Raw genomic sequence first — 5,833 nt, forward strand, 5'->3', positions numbered from 1 at the left:
CTGTTGGGAAAGTTCCTTGGGCTGTTGAAAGGGCCTGGCAGCATTCTGGAAAGGCAGGCTTCCTGTGGGGCAAGACTAATTCAGTTCAAACAACATGGACAGTACCATAAGCCAATTTCTGATTGTAATAATGATATTGTTGTGACTAACTGAATATTATTCATTTTAGCTTAAGCTCCGTGACTTTAGAGCTTGTTGTCAAGTGAAGGGATGTTGAGGTTAGGCAAGTGTCTGATGGCTTTGACCAACATTTTTTTCCCCTTGCCTGAATATCTAGCATTTCAAAAAGTATACAGAGGTGTTCTGCTTTAGATACAACTTTCAGCATGCTTAATACTGATGATCTAAAATGGGATGCTGTTGCTGGCACCTTTCACAGATGTATTCTTTTCTTGCTTGCTTCTAATCTTCCAGAGATCCAGGCTCTGGATAATTGCAAATATCTGTCCTAACCTTGCAACATGAGAGCTACTCAGGAATAATTTATTTACCAAGGGAAATGGGAAAACACCTTGCATATCACAAGTGTGCCAAAAGTAACACTGGTTACTTTTCTCTGCCTACAGCAATCTCAATCCCTTCTTTAATGAAGAAAGAAATACAGCAAAATATCAAGAATGGTGACCTACTTTAATAGTAGAACAAGGTGAATTTATTGAATGGAAGGTCTTTTCTTGGGTATTCCACACAAGTATTTAGTGGGTTCAAAGTGGGCTTTGTCTGTCTCTCTCTGTGCATATTTACATTTGGGGGTGGGAGAGTGTGACAAGGTGAGTTGTTAGCTGCTGTGAATTCTGACATCCATTAGAAGACAAGCCCTGGTGATTTAAAGTTACATTTCAATACTTGTCACCTTGATCACTGGCAGAATAGAGATCTAAGTGTTGACATGTGTGAAGAGTTTTCACAGAGACAGAAAATGAATCCTGGAACCTGGATGCACACTATGTCTAAGTAAGCAAACTGCATCCCACCCAGTAGGAGTAGCTTCCTTGCTATATTATATGCCTTTCAGAGCTCTTACTTTTGTCTGCTTGTCTAGTTTATGAACTGGCTGCTCATTGCATTTGAAATGCATGTTAGCAATTCATCTTCTAGTCTGGACATCGTTTGGACTGTGATGGTTTGGGTGTTACCTGCCCCCCCCCCATTTAAGAAATCACCCAGACTATACTCAGCTGATCTGGAAATTAGAATGAAGCTTTATATTTACAGCTTAGCAAATATACAAGCAAACATTTACAATAGATACAGCTATAGACAGAAATAGACAAGTTAAAAAGTAATACAGAAACACAACAGCCCTCCCAGAAACCTGAGTCCCCAGGAGGGGCTCCCAACCACCCTTACACCTCCTTCCCACCCCTCTACCTTACCCCAGACTTTGCCTTACGTTCAAGTTGTGTTTGGAGAACTGGCCAGGGTGGGTAGGAAGCAAAGGGATTAGTTAGACAGCAAGTTAGGGAGAGAGAGAAGTTCATGCAGCCCCCGAGTCCAGAAAGCAGCTCTGTTCTCTATGTTTGTGTTCTTGTTTTTATACATCTCAGCAAGCCTATGAGTGCAGTAGACATCACCATTGTTTCCTTTTCACAGCCTATAATCTAATTCCTCTTACTTAAATATCCCAGTTAGGCTCAAACTAGCACATGGATGGAACAACATGTATTCTGAAATCCCTCTGCACTGTAAACCAAAATGTGCTAAGTGGAGAAAGTAAGATTTGCTTCTTTCAAAAGTATGCTCCTGATCCAAATTAAACCAATTGTACATATATAGCCATGGGAGCTTCCTTTTATGAACTCTTATATTCTAAGCTTCAAGATCTTACATTCTTAGATGCCAAGATGTTGAAAAGGCAAGGGTAGGGAAAGAATTGCTTTCCTTCCAGTTAATGTCTTTTGCCATCTATTGCTGAAACAAATGTTGCTGTCTGTGTAGTAAATTGTCCTCCTTAAGAATGGGCACTGTTACAGAATTAATTTCTTGCCATACCATCTTACAGTATTGTTACCAAACTTGTGAGCATAGCAGAAGTAATCTTGTATGAAGGCAGGACAAGTAATAGAAAGCAGATTTTTCTGTGAGATGCTTTTAATCCTAATTCTGGTATGCCTGAGAATAGGCCTAGAATCTCTTTCAAAGTGTGTGTGAACTGTACTGGAGCTACAGGGATAACATGATTAGATTTGATTAAAAAATAGTGACCCAGCACCCAGCCAGAGGAAGAATTGATCTGATGTGCAATATTTGAGCTGTAGAAATCAACATTTTGCAAATGTCAGCAAAGCAATTGCTGTGCCCAGGACTGAGCCCATTTTTCCTAAGCTTATTTTTCTCTTCTGCTTGTTTGCAGAGGAAAACACGAAATTGAAGTATGTATATCTGATCAAGGGATGAATAACTCATTAAGTGGACAAAATGCAAGGCAATCTAGAAAGTTGGGGAAATACCTGCTTGGAATTCTAGTTGTTAGCCAACATTGAGCACTAATGCACTTTGTAAAGTTGCTAAGGATAGGTATAATTTTAAGTCAGCACAACTCCCTTTAAGAAAAAATAAAAAGGCAGAATTTCACAAGCAGAGCTAAAAGAAAGTTCATCCTGATCAGAATTTATGCAAAGGACAAAAGTGTTACTTTCCAAGTAAGTACAAAAAAGGCTTTTGAGTTTTCATTTGAAAGAATTAGGTTGCTGTCCAGTCATGACAAAGGTATTTTCCCACCCTTCTGCTTGAATACTTTCCCCTTCCCCAGCAGAAATAAGCACTATTTGCTTCCATTTAAAGGTCTAGAAGTTTCAGAAACCTGTATTAGATTTCATTATGGAGGAAAAAAATTGTTATTTTCTGCATATGTAATGGAGAAATGGGTACAGTAGCCAAGAGGAGGTACCTAACTTCATGCAGTGATTCTATTCCAATAGTATGATCTTTCCTTGAAGCCTGTAAAGTTTTCTTGCACTGCATATTACTCATTGAGAATGGGGATGTGTTGCCACTGACCAGACAGGTCTTGGAACTATACAACAAGAGGATTCCGGTTTCAGGGATTAGACCAGAAGGATGGTGGGGAAGAAGATGATTCCCTGAACCAACCAACCATGTATAGCTGCCCAGGTTTCCTTCTCATTTCTTACTCCTATGACTGACTTCATACCCATTCCCCCACTGACAGACAAAAAGATGGTATTCGTGGGAGATGTAGGGAAGAGGGTAGGTGTGAGTGTGTGTGTGTATACGTGTTTCAAAGGCTCGTTTCTCTGGGTGTGATACAGATGACTAAGCTTGCTCAAGTCAAATGCTCTCAAACAAGTTTAACAAACAAAACAGGATTATATAACTGGGCTGGTATGTGATGACTTGGAGAACTGCAGTTGCCTCCTAAGAACCAGACACATGGGGAAATCTAATTACCATTCTTCATCTTTTTCTGTGTCATCTCAGACAGCTCATCTAGCAATATCAATTGAACTCTTCAATGGGAGCATTAATGTGTTGCAGCCCCAACCATTAATCTATTAATGATATTAAAGAAAGCAGAATGAGGAAAAATGGAAACTCATTTATTTGAACCTCAACATGTAATATATATTTTGAAGGTAATAAAAATTCCCATGCAACTACCTAGGGCAAAAAGCCAAAATAGATTTAGCCAGAGAGAAATTCTCTGACTTATTTACCCATCTTTGGTAAGCTTACTTTGGGTTTTGTGGAAAGGAATCATAGAGTCGACCAGGTTGCAAGAGACCTCGAAGATCATCCCATCCAACCTATTATACAGCCTCAGCCAGGCTTTTCTGAACACCTTCAGACACAGCGACTCCACCACCTCCCTGGGCAGCCCATTCCAATGCCAATCACTCTCTCTGCCAACAACTTCCTCCTAACATCCAGCCTGGACCTTCCCCAGCACAACTTGAGACTGTGTCCCCTTGTTTTGTTGCTGCTTGCCTGGCAGAAGAGACCAACCCCACCTGGCTACAACCTCCCTTCAGGGAGTTGTAGACAGCAATGAGGTCAGCCCTGAGCCTCCTCTCCTGTAGGCTAAACACCCCCAGCTCCCTCAGCCTCTCCTCACAGGGCTGTGTTCCAGGCCTCTCACCAGCTTTGTTGCCCTTCTCTGGACATGTTCCAGCATTTCAACATCTCTCTTTGAGTGGCCCAGATGTGGACACAGCACTCAAGGTTTGGCCTGAGCAGTGATGAGTACAGGGGAAGAACCTACCTTGTCCTACTGGCCACACTCTTCCTGATCCAGGCCAGGATGCCATTGGCTCTCTTGGCCACCTGGGCACACTGCTGCCTCTTCTTCAGCTACTATCTACCAGTACCCTCAGGTCCTTTTCTGCCTGGCTGCTCTCCAGCCACTCTGTGTCCAGCCTGTAGCACTGCTTGGGGTTGTTGTGGCCAAAGTGTAGAACCCTGCACTTGGCCTTGTTCAATCTCATCCCATTGGCCTCTGCCCACCCATCCAGCCTGGCAAGGTACCACTGCAGGGCTCTCCTACTCTCCAACAGATCCACACTGCTCCTAGCTTGGTGTCCTCTGCAAACTTACTGATGCTGGACTGAATCCCCTGGTCCAGATCATCAATAAAGACATTGAATAGGATGGGGTCCTGCACTGATCCTTGGGGAACACCACTAGTGACTGGAACCATGCTTCTTTCCTCGGGAGGCTTAGGTGGTCTTTTGGGAATCTGACAAAGCATTTGCTGAGATGCCACACACAAAGCTAGGACTTGATGCAGGAAAAGAGAGCATTTGTACAGTGAGGAGCTATTTGAAAAGGAGAAGCAAGGTGGTGAACTCCCTGGCAAGCTGAGGTCAGTAGTGTAATTTGTAATGAAATTTGCACGTTCTGGAAGATTTAGGTGTGGTGATAACAAAACAAGGCACAGAGAAGCAAGGAGGGAGGACACGGTATTTTTAAAGTACCTGAAATGACTTTGAGTGCAATTTCATCCAAATTATTTTCCAGTTTCCAAATACTGAGTTCCATGTTTGGCTAATAGAAGCTGCAGCTAATTGGCTATAAGCAAGTGGCTGTGGAAAATGCATCTAGGAACCCTGCATATGCAGAAAGCTCTGCTTGGTCTATGTGTTCTTAAGCTGTTACACAGCGCTGATGGGCTGTCCTCTGCGATACTGCTGTGTTAGAGTTGCGGCAGACAACTCCAGCCACCCACCCATGGTCAATAAAGATGACTTCAGACAGCACCAGCCATGGCGAAGGGCCAGAAGAGGCAGGATGCTGGAGTGAAGGTTGACTCAGCACAACCTCTCCTTGTTAAGTACATTATTTTACTTGGTTTAGGAGTTGGGAAGGCAGATTCTGGGCTTTGACAGTGCTTTGTCAACTGGGGCAAGTTTATGCTGGAGCTCCTGACCTCGGCAGCCTGCGACTGCTACTGCTTGGCTCCTCGAGAGTGGGTGACTATCAGTGGGGGCACTGAAGGCCGTGGGTCGTTGGAGGGCATGGCGGTGGCTGCAGCCTGGGACTCGGTTCCGGCTAAGCACGCCTTGGCTGGCTCTGGCCGGCTCAGTCCCCCGTTACTGACAGCTACGCTACTGAAGCGAACTCGGGAGGCGGACGGCCGCGCTGGCCAGCTGCGGGGCAGTGCGCTTGAGGCCGCCTACCCCCCAAGAGTGCCCGGCGGCCGGCGCCGCGGGAGAGGCCAGCAGGAGGAGCAGCGGGCGCTGGGCGTGCGGGAGGCGGGGTATATGGGGCGGCGGCCGGCCTTTATAGGGAGCGAGTGGAGGCGGTGTTTGCAGGAGAGGAGCGGAGCAGAGCAGCGAAGGGAGGAGGGGGGCGGAGGAGGCGGTTCCCATTCCCA

Source organism: Pogoniulus pusillus, chromosome 18, assembly GCF_015220805.1.
Source record: "Pogoniulus pusillus isolate bPogPus1 chromosome 18, bPogPus1.pri, whole genome shotgun sequence".
NCBI lineage: Eukaryota > Metazoa > Chordata > Aves > Piciformes > Lybiidae > Pogoniulus > Pogoniulus pusillus.